The sequence below is a fragment of the Sphaerodactylus townsendi genome, linkage group LG03, assembly GCF_021028975.2.
Source record: "Sphaerodactylus townsendi isolate TG3544 linkage group LG03, MPM_Stown_v2.3, whole genome shotgun sequence".
Taxonomy (NCBI): domain Eukaryota; kingdom Metazoa; phylum Chordata; class Lepidosauria; order Squamata; family Sphaerodactylidae; genus Sphaerodactylus; species Sphaerodactylus townsendi.
This window is the reverse complement of record NC_059427.1, coordinates 19,961,112-19,979,429: the sequence shown is the minus strand read 5'-3', so window position 1 is coordinate 19,979,429 and position 18,318 is coordinate 19,961,112. Positions and strand designations below refer to the sequence as shown.

The window sequence follows — 18,318 nt, the reverse complement described above, 5'->3', positions numbered from 1 at the left end:
TTGGGGTCTCTTCCAACTCTATGACTCTATGAACCCTCCCTTTTCTCATATATCACAGCAACAATTCATCCGCTATTTAAATGGAATATAGTTCTGCTGTTCAGTAACCTTGTGGACTCAGGGAGTTAACATAGAAACCATGACATTACACTTCTCTTTATGTCTTTCAGATAGTGCTCCAAAGGACAATGAATTGGAGGAACACTTTCCAGTATTCCAAAGTAAGTTTCATTGCGGGGGTAACTAAAAGCTGTGTTTTCACAATATTATCTTTCAGGAAAACAGACAAAGAAACAAATCTGGTTCTAGCCACAGCATATAATTTCAATGTCTGATTGCTTTGCATTTCTTTGAATCTGAGGCCCATTCAGCATGGGCCAACAAACAAGATGTAGGTCATTATAAAACTGGTTAAGGGGGTGGGGCTTCACAAAGGTTCTGCCTCCAGAATGAGTCTGCCCCATTTTATTTCCCCATTTGGAGCTGCTCCTGAGCGAATGGCCAGGCAGGAGGCGTTTTCTTTGCCTCCCTTCCACAGCACTCTCCACAGGGAGGGAGAAGCCGCTGCCATTGGCCATCCATTCCAGGGAAGATCCTTTTCCTTTTTTAAAATTTTGCGCGTTGCATCTGCATAGCTACGCAGGTGCAGCCAGTCACATCCTGGGAGGATCAGCATGGCTGTGGGGGTTCCTCTCTGCATGCCTGGATATTTTGCTGGAAATTTTAGAAAAGAGAAAGGGAAGCATCTTCGTGTGAAGCACAAAAGCAACCCAGATTGGGATACAATCGCTGCCTGCACAGGCCGCATGTGAATGGGTAGACAGGAAAACGTGTTCTTTTATCCCGACTGCAACCCATTATCCGTTTGCTGTGAGAAACTGGCCAGACTCTTAAAATTTTCATTTATTGGATCAACCGAGGGCCTTTCCCCACTTACCTTAAGCCCCGCGCTACTCTCCTCAAGTAGCGCGGGGTCCCCCGGCACTCCCCACGACAGGGGCAGCGACAGCGCAGCCGACCCGACGCTGCCGCTGTCGCGCCCCCTCAGCGTGCGGCATCCCTGGCGCTCTTGTAAACGGCGCCTGGGCGTGCGCCAGGGACGTCACGCGCTGAGAGCAGCGCGCGGCATAGGGGGGATCGTGGTGAGTGGGGAAACGCCCATACTTCCCCTGTAAAAAGTGAGGTATAACATGCTTTTGGTTTGGGGTGCTGTTTTTATGCTACTTGATTTTTTTCTTCCCATTGTTTCCATCCTTCTAAATTAGTAGGAGATACGATTTATTGGTACCAATTTGGTTTACTAAGAGTGAATAACAGGAAGGAAGAAAAATGTGTTTGAACCTTATGAGGAGGATTTAAGCACAGCTTTGCCTGAACAAAAGCCCAGCCCTGGAACACACACACATGTTCTCTAGTCTCAAAAGATATGCAAACGATAGCACAATCACATTCCTGAGTCTTTTCTTCCCTAGTTCATCCTACCATACCCTTCCTGTCCATCAACCCAAGGCCGGTCAAACTTCACTCTGAATTGGAATACCCTGGGTTGTAAATTCATCACCTCGACCTAAAATCTAATCAAGAACTAGACACTTTCTGGCTCTGACTCATTCAAACTATTTTCCACAATACTGTTGTAGAGGAAGAGCTGACCAGCCTCTTTTTCCAATGTGGAGTCAGGGATTTTTTGGAGCTGCACATCCGCGACTCAGAGGCAAAAAGGTCTTTTAAAACATTTTTTGAAGTTTATTGAACTCAGCATTCATTCAACAAACTGTAGAACACTGGCACAAAGTACACATGTGATCCATTGTATAAGAGCCAGTAACATCAAAATAACTGTCAGACTTTTAGGTTAAATTTGCTCTTTCAGCCCCAGGGAAAGGGCTCTTCTGCAATTCGTATAACCACCACTTTCTGTATTCACTCCTGTCTGTGTTCTTCACTCCTCACTCTTCTCAGCATACGCTTTTTTTATTCTGTTATTTTTTTCTTGCTCTTGCAGTTCCAGGCGCCACCAGGCGCTTTTTTTTTATTCTGTTATTTTTTTTCTTGCTCTTGCAGTTCCAGGCGCCACCACTATTCCTTCGCGTTTATTTGCGCGTGCGCGATCTCAGATGTTTTCTCTGAGAGTAACTTCACCGCTTAAAGTTATTCTAGGCGGCATTATTTGAGCATGCGCGATCTGGGATGTTTTCTTCTGGGAGTAGGCTTTTACAGCTGTTATTCACAAGGGCAGCTTTCGCCCCACCTTTGTTTGCGCGGTGCGCCTTCCCACTTTCCCAAGGGTGCCGCTTTACTCTCTCTTTATGGGCAGTCTTCTCCCCTGCTTACTCGTGAGCAACCTTTTGCCTAGTCTCAACTTCGCAAGGCAATCAGGTAATCGCTTTTATTATCATGCAGGAGTGTCGTTTTGGTATCTTTTTATTATATATATAATAAGCCCACTCCGGCACTTTTAAATCCAAGAATATTTGCGTCCCTTTGCTTCTAAGTTCTCGCTGATTTGGAAGTATTGCAGAGCTTTTGGGTGCTTGGCACCTGTTACTGTCCTGTGCTTTCTCGTCGTCTTCTACTGCTGTTGAGGATTGAGTCCGTCCCGTCGGGGGCTCCTCAACAGCAACCTCTTTCCCCTCCAGTGGGCTGATGCCGAAGAAGTTGTCTTCTTCTTTTGGTCTCCCTTTTTTTCCAGGGAGAGTACCTCTCTTCAGACTCCGGTTTTGGAGGAGTCTGAGAGTTGGTACAGTCAATTTTCCACAATTTGGGCGGCAGCCTCCGGACAACCCGACCTCACCCGTCCTGCTCGCAACCGGAAGTCCCTCTTAAATAGAAATAATAAAAGCAATAAAATAAACAAAAGAAAATTAAGAACCCAAAATGTCTAAAGCTATAACAAGAAAACAAAGAAGCATATCAGACAAAAGCAGGAGAGAGACCAGAACTATGGAGATAAAGATGGATCAGGATGCTGGAGATGTTGGGTAGATGAAAAAAAGACACAAGGCACACCAAAGCTAGAAGGGCTTGGATAACAAAATGAAAAATCTTGAGAAGAGTGTTGAAATAAAATTTCAAGGAAAATAGAGACTGAATTAAGTATAATGAAAAAAGATCTGCACTACTCAGAAGAGTGAAGGTGTGTTAGAGACCTCGCTAGTATAAAAGAAGATAGAAGAGAAATGGGAAGAACAAAGATAAATTAAGCGGGAAATGGGAAGGCAAAATTAACCTATTAGATGGGAGGAAAGCGGAAAAAGGAGCTGCTAAAACAATGTGCACTGTTAGAATTCGCGACAAAAAAAGAAATATTTTAAGACTTAAAAGGTGTCCCGGAAGGAAAAAAAAGAGCGAAAAGATTGAACAAAAAAGTGATACCACATCTGGCTAAATTTTTTTGGATATGTGAAGAAGAAATGTTAGAAGAAGATATAACTCCCAAAGAATTATAAAAGATTAAATCCAAGAGGGGAATGAAGAATTTAAGAAAAATAGAGAATGTTGCTGAAATCTTCTTCACTACGAGGACTACAAAACCCGAGACCTAAAATGCTAAAGAAGAACTCAAAGAAGAAATTGAATATAGATTCTGAGGAGAACATTTGTGGCGAAAAGGAACTTCTAAAAGAGGTCCCGATTTGGATTTTTTTGGAACAAGGAAGGGAGATGCTACAACCCACTGACTCAATTTTTTTGACGAGAAAAAAATATTACTTTCAGATGGGAAGAAGTTGAAGGACTTCGTTTAAATATATAACTCAAAATTCTTGTGAAAATACAAACAATTCCTCAAAAGCCGAGGAGAACTTTTGGAAAAAATTAAGAAAAGACTTGGCATAAGTTAAAAATAGTAAAGTGAGAAAAAATTATTATTATTATTTAATTATTTAGTTAACTATATCCAATATGTTTTCGAAATTTATTTCTTGGAGATATTGAGAGAAATGGACTAAATGCACCAAGGAAAAAAAGGGGAGGAAAATATTTTCATTACTTAAAGAAAAATAATTATGATTTGAGTTGTTTACAAAGGAGAGACACATATTAGGAAAAAAAGAGATATAGACCTGATTAAGAAAAAGGGATTAGGATTTAACATGTTTTGTTTCAGCAATGGAAAATAAGAAAAAAAGAGGAGTAGTTATGTATATCAAAGAAAAATTGCAACCAAATCTCTTGTTTAAAGATGATGAGGGGAGATTTATAGGGGTAGAAATGGACTGGGAGGGGAAAAAAATATTAACAGTGGGGGTTTATGGTCCTAATGAGAATAAAAGCACGTTCTACCAGGTATTACTAGAAAAAATCCAAAAAGACTATGAATATGAACAGTATTTGCCTTTATGCGGGAGATCTGAATGGAGTGGTTTCAGTTTCTTTAGATGAAACAGACTACAAAAAAGATGTAACAACAAAAATTGACAGGAGTGGGAAACTCCCAAAAACTTTCTTGCTTTGAATTGGTGGACTTTTTTTTAGAGCTGATGGATATATGGAGGTTATGCGAAATGGAAATAGTAAAGAATTTACTTTTCTTATGCTAAACAATATAATACCCACTCCAGACTGGATATGGTATGGAGTCACAAAAGATTTATGTTTAATAACAGAAGATATGTAAAGATAGGGGCCAAAATTTACTCTGACCCCACAAAACCAATAGAATGGACAATCAAACCTCCATATAAACAAAGAATATGGAGAATGAAATCAACTATCTATTGAAAAAAAGATGAAGTAATAAAAAGAAATACAAAAAAAAGAAACAAAGGAGATTTTGATATAAACAGCTTACTCCAGAAGTAGATCTAACACCATCTGGGACACTTATTAGCAAAGGCATTTACTTAAAAGAGGAATTATCATGATTAAAGAACATAGCAGATGGAAAAAAGAAATAAATAAAAAATGGAACAAGAAATAGAGAGAAAAAATTAAAAGGGAACTGAAGAAAGCAGTTACTAAAATAGTTGAGAGACAAAAAATTACTATCAAAGGAGACTAGATGGGATTACCATAATCAACTAACAATAGTTTATCACCTCAGATATGGAAAATAGAAATAAAATTGCTAATTTAAAATAATTTTGAACAAGCAGACAAATGCAATAGAAGTGGATGGCCCTGGAAAATTAGGCATGAAATTCAAAAAGAAAAAAATTAATTTAATAATTAAAAGAAGGGATTGAATATACTAACTCCAAAAGAGATAATATCTCAATTTACAGAATTTTATAAAGAGCTATACAATCCAGGGAAGGAAAAGAGGAAATTAACTTAGACAATAATAATATACTACCTAAGATAGAAAACTGAGAAAGAACAAAGGAAAGTATGTTGAAATCAAAGAGTAACTATAGAAAAGAGAAATCCAAGGAAGAATTAATACAAAATCTAAAACTAAAATAAAATCCCCAGGCCACAATGAGGACTTACAAAATGAAATGCTTACAAAGGCACCTTAATAAGATCCAAATTGCCCCAGATTTACTATATGCTTAAATAAAGCTGAAATAAAAACGAAAAGAAAGATACCAGACTCCTGGAAGGAAGCTACAATAGCAGTTATTCAAAGGAAAGGAGTGCACGATTTAACAAAAGCGTAAAAAACTATGAGTCCCATATCATTTATTAGAATTGTGACTACAAGATATTTGCAGCTATTCTATCCGGAAAAGATTAAAAATAGCTCTTAATTAAATAATTAGTAAAGAAAAGAATAAGGTGATTCCTACCAAAATAGACAATTAAGAAATAATATAAGAACAACTATAAATATAATTGAACTCTTAAAACAAAAGAATGGAAATCCAACAAGCCTCGATGAGTCTTCACTTAGATTTAGAAAAAGCTTTCGATAATTTGAGTTGGAAATACATGCAAGAAAATTTATTAAAAATAAACAGCGGGGAAAAATTCCAAGCCTGGATTGAAGCAATCTACCAAAAACAAACAGCCAAAATAAAAATAAACGATGGAGTTACTCCGGAGAGTCATTCGATGTATCCTCTAAAAGAGAGGAACAAGACAGGGCTGTCCCCTTTCCCCTTTATTATTTATATTATCCTTAGAACCTCTTATATTAAACATTTAAAAAAAAATCAGGAAGTCCCGAAAGGCACTAAAGGGAAAAAAAAAAATTGAATATAAGATCCAAGGAGCCTTTTGCGAGATGACTTAATACTGTTTTTGAGATCCAAGTCAAAAAAAACAATACAAAGGAACTTGAAGATGGAGAATTGAAATATTTGAAGTAAACAATCCAAGGGTCTAAAAGTGGAATGAAAATAAAACCATAAATGATGATGATCACTTTAGCCTATGCAAATCCAAAATCGAACACAAAGAAATTGAAAAAGAATTAAGAATTTACATCAGTAAATAAGAGTGAAATATTTAGGAATAAACCTGACAAAATACAACATGTTCTATTATTAAAGAAAACAACTATGAGTCTGAAAGGATGGGAAAAAAATAAAAAGAAAAAATTAGAAATATGGTCAAAATTAAATTTATCTCACTGATGGGGAAAATAGCCTTAATTAAGATGACAGTTTTGGCGAAATTGAATTTCCTTTTTCAGGTAATACCAATCGAAGTTCATAAAATTTTTTCCAAAGGTTGTAGAAAAGATTTGCTTAAATTTATTTGGGGAAAGGAAGATACCTAGAATAAGTTATAAGGTATTGTGTGTGATGGCGTTAAAAGAGGAGGCCTGGGTTTGCCAAATTTAGAATTATATATTATAGAGCTGTTGGGACTGTTATGGTTCAGGGAATGGGTGCTATTATTAGAAGATACTGAGGATTACTTAATGTAGAGAGTGGACCTTTTTTTTTTTGGATGGCACTTTTTTTACATATAGTGCATGGGAAAAGAATATAAGCTGTTCATGGACCATTATATAAGAAAATCTATCTTTCGAATATGGAAGGATTACTAAAAGAAAGCATCATTAAAAGCAACCTTAGGATGGATTATGCCACCCCTAGAAGCTACCAGGATGAGGGATAGAAGAACCATGTAACTTACATTAAGATATAACGAATTAGTCCAAATATATAAGAGGTGAATATACACTCTTGAGGAGAAGACAAGATATTAAAGTAAATGAAAAAAAATTGTCATTGGTTTCAATACCAACAACAAGGAAAAAAATTTAAAATGGATAAATTGAAAGGATTTGAGCTGAAAGATTCAAGTGCTATTAAAAGTTTATAAAGACCCATTAAAGGAACAATAAAAAATTATATAAAACACACCCTTCTGAAGAGCAGGAAATGATAGGCAGAACAGAGTTGAAACACTGCATGATCAAATGGGCCATAGACATAAAGAGAGAAATCAATATGGAAATGTGGGAAAGATCTTGGAAGAAAAATACGAAATTTACTAAAGCAGTCAGATTACAAGAAAACTACTTCAAAATGTTCCATAGATGGTACTTATATCCTAGTAAACTGGCCAAAATAAACCATAACTGCTCAGATAAATGTTGGAAGTGTCAATCCCAGAAAGGTACTTTTATACATGTTTGGTGGTCATGCCCTCTCGTCCAAAACTACTGGAAGGACATATATAAGATAATGAAAAAAATAACAGGAAGGGATTTTGTATTCAAACCAGAACTATTTCTTCTTAATATATATGAAATGAAAATATGTAAGAACACTGAAATATTGATTTTATATATGTTAGCGTCAGCAAGGATACAACTTGCTAAAGATGGAAAGAAGACCACAATTCCAGCAGATAGAGGACTGGTTATCATAACTTATAGAATCACATGACCCTATGATAAAGTTATCTAAATGTACTTAAAAACAATGCGATGGAAAGATTTATAGGAAATATGCAGCAACCATTGTTACAATTTCTTCCAATCAAGAGAAGATATAAGAATGTAAATATATATCTACAGTGTTTCCATTTAAAGAAAAGGAAGATTATAAGAATTAAGTAAAGAAAACAATATGTTAACTAATTTAATGTAATATAACTCCAAGAAATATGGTTTATTTAACAGAAAAGAAGCTAAGGGGAGGTCTCTCTCAACTTCTTCCTTATTCTGGAATCTTTTTACACAAGGATGGTTGGGGGTTTTTTTCTCTTCTATTTTTCTTTTTATATATCTCTCTTTTCCTTCTTTTTTCTTTTTTTCTTTTTTTCTTAAGGGGGGGTTGGTGGGGGGAGTGTACTTTGTTACATATTTTCTGAAATAACTTTATAAATTTCAGTTTTGTTTTATTTATGGTTATATCACATATAGAATAGAAAGTAAATGTATAGCTGAGTTGAAATTTTGAAAATGTGGAATCTGTATTAACTTGAATATGCAAATTTATTAATTAAAAATTATTTTAAAAAAAATAACTGAACCAAATAAAATCAAAGCATAAGACATATCCATGTTAGCATAGCCGTTTAGTCCAAAAGCAAGCAGGAACAATATTCAAAATACTCCAGCAAGCAAAGCTGACATAATTATGATGTCTGCAGCTGCAGGCAGGAAAAGGATTAACCGATACAATATTGAAAGACCATTATAAAGAAGTTGCAGGCCAGGTGATCTAAGCAAACCAATCAAGGGTTAGCGCCAATTAGCCAGGAGCCAGGTTGGTCGCGATTCATCACATTGAAGCTGGCGATGATACCGGGCGCTTCGCCTACAAGGCTTCCCGACCCTAAGCTCTACTTGTGAAGAGGGGTCATCAAAAAAAAACAGTTGGTTGGAAGCCAGGAATGGCGCTTGCGCTGAGAAAGGGCGCAACGAAAAGCGGCAACGTCGAGGCGGCTGCGTTGTCACCGCCCCTGTAGTGGGGAGTGCCGGGGGACCCTGCGCTACTTGCCTACAGTAGTGCGGGGCAGAAGGTAAGTGGGGAAAGGCCCATTGTTATCAGGTGCTGGACTTGAGAGTTTATTGAAGTTTCAACAATTAGGAAAACTTCACGCAGCAGGGTTGTGACCTTCAGTCAACCGCTCCCCGGTATCAAAGCGAAAAAGCTGGGGAGAAGCCAAAGACATGCAGTTATTTTGAGAACCACATCACGAGAACTTACAACCAAAATGGCTTCAGTTAAGCTAATACAGACACTTTCTCCACAATTGTTTTCTCCTGAGAACCTGGACTCTGTTTTGTTTCTGGAAAGCATCCACTCTTCCCGTGTCATTGCCAGAGGGTCAATTTTTTTCCTACCAATAGAACCCCAAGATCAATGATAAATTGCAGTTGAATGTCTTACTTGCACCAGTGAGTAGTTTTTAGCCACAGTCTCCTTACTTGGACCGCTTTACTTTAGGAATTGTAAATATGGCCCTTCCCTCATCACCCTCTTTTATTCTCAACTGTCCTTCACCTCTATCTACATCCCAGACTCCTTGAACTTCTCTGTGTATATATTTTTGCCAAACTGCATGCACTTTTATTTTTTGTTCTCTAGCAAAATTGTTAAAACTCCTCCAAATATTGTTTCCCTGCGTTTTCTAAAGGAAAAAAAATCCTCGTATAAATTGGTGGTAAAGATCCCAGACAGACCCCTCTAATTCAGGTAACAACTGAAATCTGGACAACTGTTTCAATTCCCCTCTCCTCAACATGAAGCCTGCTGATTGACCTTGGGCCGCTCCCTGTTCTCTCAAAACATCTCTAAATGGCTCTTGCCTTGAAAACCCTACGGCACTGCCAAGAATCAGGTGTGACCAGGGTTGTGCAGTTGAATTTATTCATGGTTTGAACATAACCCTGAAGAAGGTAAGGTAGAGGTGACAATGTTTCTGCTCCCATTGAACTTTTGAGGTGTTCCCCTATTCCAGCATTTTGGATCTTGTGTTACAAACTGATGCTCTTTACTCAGGCTCATTCCGCACATGCAAAATAATGCACTTTCAAACTGCTTTCAGTGCTCTTTGAAGCTGTGCGGAATGGCAAAATCCACTTACAAACAGTTGTGAAAGTGGTTTGAAAACGCATTATTTTGCGTGTGCGGAAGGGGCCTCAGCTAGTTTTAAGGAGATCTTTGTCTCAGCTTCACTTGCTCAGAGATCTTTTCCCTCTCAGCTCCTGAGCTGCCAACAACCAACTCCTCTCTTGAGTGCTGCTCTCCAAATGCCTTTTCCTAATGTCCTACCAGCTCTCCTTGGTTGCTCTTAGCAGAGGGGTAACCTGACCTGTCAATCACACTTACATTTTGCATGGTTCTCTTTTCCCATCTAGTGATTGATCCTATATGGAAACTCCGTGGTTGCACTACACCAGAAAATCGCCATCTATGCGGCACAATTCAAACGTGGAACACGAGAAATTTTTTCAATGGAAAACCAGTGCAGATCAGACTCAATGTCACATGCTGCGACACATTCGGCTGTAATAAGAGAAAAGTCCATTAGATTCTTTAGTAGGCAAATAAGTGATACATGTTGGGGATAATTCTATTCTAATCTTTTGCGTAATACAGATCGTATCCTTTAGACAAACTCAGTCTTGATCCTTATCTGTTCCTAACCTGCCCAACCTCCTTGCTGACTCTGTGGCCTCCATGCTCACAGTTTGTTGATTTGTGCTCTGCAAAAGACAAACATGACATGAGCACCTCCATAGTGGGGCTTCATTCTTCATTGATTCCACCCTTTCTTTCTTTCCTCCCTCCCTCCCTCCCTCTTATGGCTGCAGCAAAGGATGAGAGAGACAGAGAAGTAGTGGCGTAGGAGGTTAAGAGCTCGTGTATCTAATCTGGAGGAACCAGGTTTGATTCCCAGCTCTGTCGCCTGAGCTGTGGAGGCTTATCTGGGGAATTCAGATTAGCCTGTACACTCCCACACACGCCAGCTGGGTGACCTTGGGCTAGTCACAGCTTCTCGGAGCTCTCTCAGCCCCACCCACCTCACAGGGTGTTTGTTGTGAGGGGGAAAGGGCAAGGAGATTGTAAGCCCCTTTGAGTCTCCTGCAGGAGAGAAAGGGGGGATATAAATCCAAACTCCTCCTCCTCCTCCTCCTCCTCCTCCTCCTCTTCTTCTCTGTCTCTCTCATCCTTTGCTCTTTATAATCTACCTGTTCTGTTAAGCCTTTGCCATCATACTTTATTTGTTCTCACTGTCCAGCCAAAATGAGCCCTCTGAGGTTGGTCACATTAATTCCTTGTTACTTTTACCATATCTGTTCTCTGACACACACTTTTTATAATCTCCCAGGATACTGAAACTGAGCCACCTGTCTTTCTGACTTGTGCAACTGTCCCAAATGCCATGTACACTGATGCTGTACATCAATTTATTGAAAATATTAAAAGGAAGTGTCTCTCCATTTGTTCGTTCACTTTGTCCAACTCTCCATGTATCCATAGCATGCAAAATAAACCAGGCAATCCTTTTCAATTACAAAACAAGAATTTGGGCCTTTCCACACCAGATTTTTTTATGGACCATCATGACTTCTTCGCTGTGACAATTTTTCACCTCTCTTAGAGACATTGTTTTCTGGTCATTTCTCTTTCGATTTTTCTTCAAGTCCTTCCAGTGTTTTTTTTTCACTCCTCAAACCAACCAGATTCTGATGTGGAAAAGTCCTCTGTCTCCAAGCAGAGCTTCTAGCTCACGCTGAGTGCAGTACCATGGAGACACAGCAGAGGGCACTGTTCTCTTACAAGAACAAATCTGGCATTTCAGAAAACCAAAGAGCATGGATTCTTATCATAACTATTTGGCACTTATTTTAGCCCGCCCTTCCTCTCAGGGGGACCTTGGTTCCTCTTCCTCTGTTTATCCTTGTCAAATAAGCCAAGCTGAGAACATTTCATGGCAGAGTGGGCATTTGAACATGAATCTTCCAGATCCTAAGCCTTCACCAATTACACCCTACTCCCTGAAGCTGTCAGTGTGTGTAGTGCTTTATAGTACATAAGTATTATGGTCTTTGACCTGAGGGGCTTACAATCCAAAGTCTGACTTGAGGAAGACAAAAACACAAGGAATGGAAATGGAAGTGGGGATAAACAGAGGAAGCAGATCCCACCCGCAAAATCTCAGGCTTAGGTTCAGTTGTGGAGAATTTGGTGGGAGAATTGAGGAGGGGAAGTCAAGCAATTCAGCATCACACCATAACACAACATTCATGCCAAAACACAACATCACTTCTTCAGTAAAACAATGTCATCCCTTTCAAGATGTTCTTGGAGATTTTCATTTTCATGCATTCTAATACAAAAAAACCCCCATTTCTGAAGATACATCTGGCTCTTTCATGAGGACTTTATATCCAACCTTGTAATTCTGCTGATACAGACTTTGCACTGGGCATCTTAGTGACTCTTTGGTCACCCCAAAATCTCCAGCACATCGTAGTTCATGCCCTGCAATGTGCCTGAACACAACAATCACACATCCCATTCTCCATGGCATAGCAGTGGCGCCAAAACCTGCTTTGAAAACAAGGATCCTTATGAATCCTCATGATTTTTGCACTGTCCCCCCAAAATCACCAGCATATCATGGCTGAAGCTCCTGGCTGCATGTCTGAACACAACAATCATGCATCCCATGCCACGTGGCGCCACAATGGTGCAAGAACCTGCCTGGAAAACCCGGATTCACCAGATCCTCATGATTTTTGCACTAACTCATCCCAAAATCGCCACCTCTCAGAACAGAGCAACAGAAACAAAAATTCGACAAATGCCGAAAACATCAATTGAAACCTGAACTGGATACATCATGAACCATCATCAATCTGACTGAGAGGCAACTCTCTGGTGATGAAGTATCCATCTTAGCAAAAGGAGGCAACTTTGCTGTTACCCCCACCAGAATTCCAGTAGAAAACATCATTGCTAATGTGGAATCAGCGATTTATCATTTCCCTGAGGAAGAAGTGGAGGAAGTGAGAGGGAAAACAGCAAGGATCCTGAGAAAAGCAAAACTTCCCTCCAGTAACATAACAAGGAAAGAAAGAAAAGCCATCAATGACCTCAATTCTGATTCAGAAATCATTCTACCAGCAGACAAAGGTAATGCCACTGTAATCATGAAAACAGAACAATACAAAGAAAAAATCTTTTGGATCCTACAACATACAAAAAACTAAAACAGGACCCAACCAACAAAATCACCAGAAAAGCCAACACCTTGATTAAGAACTCCTCATTTGATCCAATCATATGCCAACATCTCTGCAAATCTGAAGCTCACCCTCCTAGGCTTTATGGATTCCCAAAAATCCACAAGGACTCCACTCCACTCAGACCCATTGTGAGTGCAATCGGATCCCCTACGTATGATTTGGCAAAATTCCTGACTGCACAACTACTAATCCATATTGGACTTACTACACATTACATTAAGGACCCAGCTCACTTTATTGAAAAAAAATCAGCAATCTTAAACTCAACCTCAATGACAAACTGATCAGCTTTTATGTGGTTTTCCTATTCACCAAGGTCCCTAAAGCAGACACCATGACACTCATTCACCGGAATTTCCCAAAAGACATCACAGCCCTGTTTCAACGTTCCCTCACTACTAGCTACTTCCAGTGGGATAATGAATTCTATAAACAGAAGGATGGGGTAGCCATGGGTAGCCCTCTTAGCCCTGTAATAGCAAATTTTAATTAAAAATTTTATATGGAACACTTTTATATGGAACAAGCCCTGGAAACAGCACCAAAACAGGACCAGAAAGCAATCCCATAGCAATCCCTTGTATTTGGAAGAAAAAATCATTGCCAAATCTGAAGTAATTATAATTCAGCAACAGATCCAGTAATTCTAGAAGGAAAGGCTTGGAGATTCAAGTGCAACAAATACAATATTCAGTCCGAATCTGGGCGAATTCGAGCATATTCGGGCAAAAATCGGCCGAATATGTCCTGCCCAAATATGAACGAATCCTAATGCAAGGTATTCAGGTTTTTCTGGGTACTTTTTGGTGTTCTGTGTTTTGGCCTGCAGGGGGCACATTTTTATGATAGAGGCATCAAAATTTCAGGTTATCATCCGGAGACTATCATGATGATACCTGGTGAAGTTTGATTCGGGGGGGCAAAGTTATGAACCCTTAAATGTGCCCCCATCTCCTATTCGCTCTCATTGGAAACAATGGGATAATGGGGCACACCCTTTGGGGGTCCATAACTTTGTCCCCCCTGAACCAAAATTCACCAAACTCGGGTGGTATCATCAGGACAGTTTCCAGATGATACCCTGAAATATTAGTGCCTCTAGCATTAAAAATGCGCCCCCTGCAGGCCAAAACACAAAACACCAAAAATACAAAAAAATTAGACGTACCCAAATTTTTCAGATATACCCAAATGTTCGGGTATATCCGAATATGTGGTTTGTCTTATTTGGGCATACAGATAATTTTATGCCTGAATAAATCCCAATCCAAATTTTACTCAGGACTCCAGATACTCCTCTAAGCAGGGAACAATTGGCTGCAGAAGCCCCTGCAAGGAGAATCCTCGCTGATATAACAAAGCAGAAACAGGATAGCTGTTCCAAGGAACCGCAAAAGAATTTAAACTCAATGTTTTTGGACAATGCAGCTATACACTCTGTTTCCAAAGAATTTCACAGAAAAGTCACACTTTCCAAAGAATTTCACACAAATAATTTCACACTTCCATGAATTTTCTATTGGTCCTTGCTGCTATTGTCGTATGAATTTTTCATACAATATAGCACTTGCACCAGCTCATCCGTAGTCCGAAAAACAGAATTTAGCACTTTTCCCCCACAGTTATGCAAAATTGGATGAAGTTCCTTCCAAATTACATCATGTCCCTGCTGGTCTTTGTATCATAGAATCATAGAGTTGGAAGAGACCACAAGGGCCATCAAGTCCAATCTCCTGCAATGCAGGAATACACAATCAAAGCACTCCCATCAAATGCTCATCCAGCCTGTTTAAAAACCTCCAGAGAAGGAGACTCTACCACTCTCCAAGGCAGTGAATTCCACTGTTGAACAGCCCTCACGGTCAGGAAGATCTTCCTAATGTTTAGGTGGAATCTCTTTGCCTTCACCTTGAATCCATTACTCTGTCCTAGTCTCTGAGGCAGCAGAAAACAAGCTTGCTCCCTCTTCGACTTGACATCCCTTCAAATATTTAAACATAGCTAGCATGTCACCCCTTAACCTACGTTTCTCCAGACTAAACATCCCCAGCTCCCTAAGCCTCTTTATTTCAAGGTTACTTCATTTCAAGGTCTCTTTATTTCAAGGTTACTGTCTCCTGTTCTCATCCCTTACGTATGGTCCACCCACATCAATCCAGCCAACAAAGGCAGCAATGGACATCACAGCCTTTGTTGAGGTGGTAATGTTGCCAGGGTGACCTACGGTGGACCAAGAGGACCCTTTTTGGAATACAGTGGCATCTCTATCACCTCACCCAACCCTTGGGGTGCCTAGCAGCAGTGTCAAAATAGGAGAACCTGTTTGGGGCATTGGCTCAGTGCACCTACAAGGAAAAATAATTTTGTCTGGACTTGTCTCCCTCCAAAGCAAATTGCATAATGCTCTCTCTCACCCTTCCTGACAGGAGTAAGTCTACACAAAAGACCTTGCCCTGGAGAAAGATTGCATCTCCACAGTGAAGCCAATAAATGTATTAATGAACTTACCTGCGCAGTATTGTATTAACCAATGTTTCTTACTCTGAATAATATATATTGAATGACTACCTTACTCTGCTTCGTCATTGCTTCACAGCTGTAATTTTTTCAGCTAACTTGCCCTGTGGAGACACTCCTGAGCCTAGACACATCAGGCTGATGTCTCAACCCATTAGACCACATGTGTAAGGTGACCAGATGGTCACCTTTGTGAACTGGGACAGGGGGTAGGCGGCCATGCGTGGGCGCACATGCGCACGCAGCCACAGGAGGGCACGGCCTTCTGGGGCGCTGCTGTTTCCCGTCCTGTGACAGGGCGGGAAACGGCAAGCCCCAGAAGGCCGTGCTCCTGCGGCCGTGCACACGGGAGGCTGCCGCATTGCCTTGCGCCCCAGAAGACAGTGCGGCAGCCTCCCAAAAATCGGGACAATTGAAATAACCCACGGGACGTGGGACAAATTGTTTGAAGGCGGGACTGTCCCGCCAAAAGCGGGACGTCTGGTCAGCCTGCACACGCGTCAAACTCACAGCCCAGGGGCCACATCCGGCCCTTCATACAATTCTATACGGCCAGTGTAACACACACCTAAAATCCCATTGTCTGGCCCCAGCCCCAGAAGGCAGTTTGGTGGGTGTGCTCAGGAGCCTGCTGTGAGCAGCATAGCATTTGAAAAGCAGAGGGGACCATATTTGCATGCAAAATTTGCAATCCTTTGTAAGCAACATTCATTCCTCTTCAAATATGCCATCCCAAAACAGGGAGGAAAGTCATCTCCTCGCAAGAGAGCTGAACCATTGCAAACACACGCCCCCAGCCCTGGCTCCTTTGAATCTAACCCCTGCAAAAAAAAGGGAGTCGATCTGCCCGTGAGTTACAGCTCTCCAAGCCAAATGAAGGGTGAGTTCTCCTCTGTCCCCCCCCATGAAAACTGGCAAACTCCCCACCTCCAAGTCCGGTGGCATCTCTTTGCGGGCAGAAGTTGGTGTGTCTTTTTTTGCCCCACTCCGCCCGAGTTTCCTGGTGCTTTGCATGATTTTTTTTTGCAAGAGCCGCCCCATCTCTTGGTCATGCATTGGGTAAGGCGGCCGAGTGGGAAGTGCAGATGGGAGGTCCAGATTCAGCTTTGCACAGGGGAGTCTGACTTCCGTGCATACCTGCGAGGTAGGCTGCTGTGTGGGATGAACAGAAGCTGCTGCAAAATGAGAAAGGATACCCTGTATCACCACTTACCTTATCCTGCAGGTATGATGGTGTGTGGGGGTGGCTGCCGCGCGTGGACCCATGGGATATAATCAGTGGGGGGATCCAAAAATTTTAGTAACAGGTTCCCATGGTGGTGGGATTCAAACTGTGGTGTAGCGCCAATGGGGCTGGGCGGGGCACGACAGGGGCGTGGCTGGGCATTCTGAGGGCGGAGCATTCCTGGGCGGGGCTGTGGCAAGGACGCAGCTGCTGCGCCAGTCCTTGGGCGGTAAACGAATGCACCCAGGCGCAGGCTGCCACGCACGCCGGGTCACCTCCTGCTAGACTGCTTCAAGTTCTGCGTGCTACTGCTGAGAGGAGAGGCGTAACTAAGGCAAACATCACATGGCAAAATCACCAATTAGTAACCCCCTCTCGGCACACACAAATAATGAGTAACCTACTCTCGGGAACCTGTGAGAACCTAATGGATCCCACCTATGGATATAATCTTTAATTTTTATCTTTAATCTTATCAATAGGTCCATATGTATCAATCTATCAATAGATTGATATATCAACATAAAATGGCAAGCTATTAAACAAAACTCTTTGTGGCATCTGAGCACTTTGCCCCAAACACTGATAGTCTTTTATGGCGATACGTTTGTGGGGGTGAGGGGGGGTGTAATGGCAGCATTCAGACCACAAACAGTCAAAAGGACACAGTGAACTGTTAAGCTCTCCAGGTTCACAACCATCCAGTCCATCTCCCAATGTGCTGTAAACTCAAATGTCAAGACCAAAAGGCTGGTTCCAGGTTGGTCTATAAACACTGATTGTTTGTGTATAAAACTATGAGGCTGAAGACATCCTAGTTTATTGATGAAACGCACCAGCAAATCGAGTGTTTGCACTGTTCGCAATTATTATTTGTAAAAATGGAGCAGCAACCGCCGCGGGGAAAGGGAAGGGTGGAGCCTGGGGAAGATGCCGGGGAAGCTGAAGGTCAAGATTGTAGCGGGGCGGCATCTGCCCGTCATGGATCGAGCCAGCGACCTGACGGACGCCTTCGTGGAGGTAAAGTTTGGAAACACCACGTTTAAGACAGATGTGTATCCCAAATCTCTCAATCCTCAATGGAACTCGGAATGGTTTAAATTTGAGGTGGATGATGAAGATCTGCAAGATGAGCCCCTCCAAATAACTGTCCTGGATCACGATACCTACAGCGCTAATGATGCCATCGGAAAAGTTTACATTGATATTGACCCTTTACTATACAGTGAAGCAGCTACAGTCATCTCTGGATGGTTTCCAATTTATGATACGATACATGGTATACGTGGTGAGATCAATGTGGTCGTGAAAGTGGATCTCTTTGTAAAAATGTTGTGTTAGTATTTATTTATCCATTAATTGATATATTTATTATTTTTTAAAAAAATCTAATGATCTACAGATATGTAGGACCACATGCAATACCAATGTTACGAAAGGACAAGACGTAACTGGCAACAGGGAGGAG

The 18,318-nt window shown here is 40.9% G+C and overlaps 1 protein-coding gene and 1 long non-coding RNA gene across 4 annotated transcripts in view; one reads left to right on the top strand and one right to left on the bottom strand.

The window, feature by feature from the left end:
* LOC125428472 (NKG2-A/NKG2-B type II integral membrane protein-like) overlaps positions 1 to 18,318 on the bottom strand; it is a 171,704-nt gene that overhangs the window by 94,241 nt on the left and 59,145 nt on the right. The gene's annotated exons all lie outside the window — the stretch shown is intronic.
* Positions 169 to 10,367, top strand: LOC125428478. The gene is made up of 2 exons (XR_007243847.1): positions 169 to 221; positions 10,211 to 10,367. It is a non-coding gene; the product is annotated as an uncharacterized LOC125428478 (long non-coding RNA).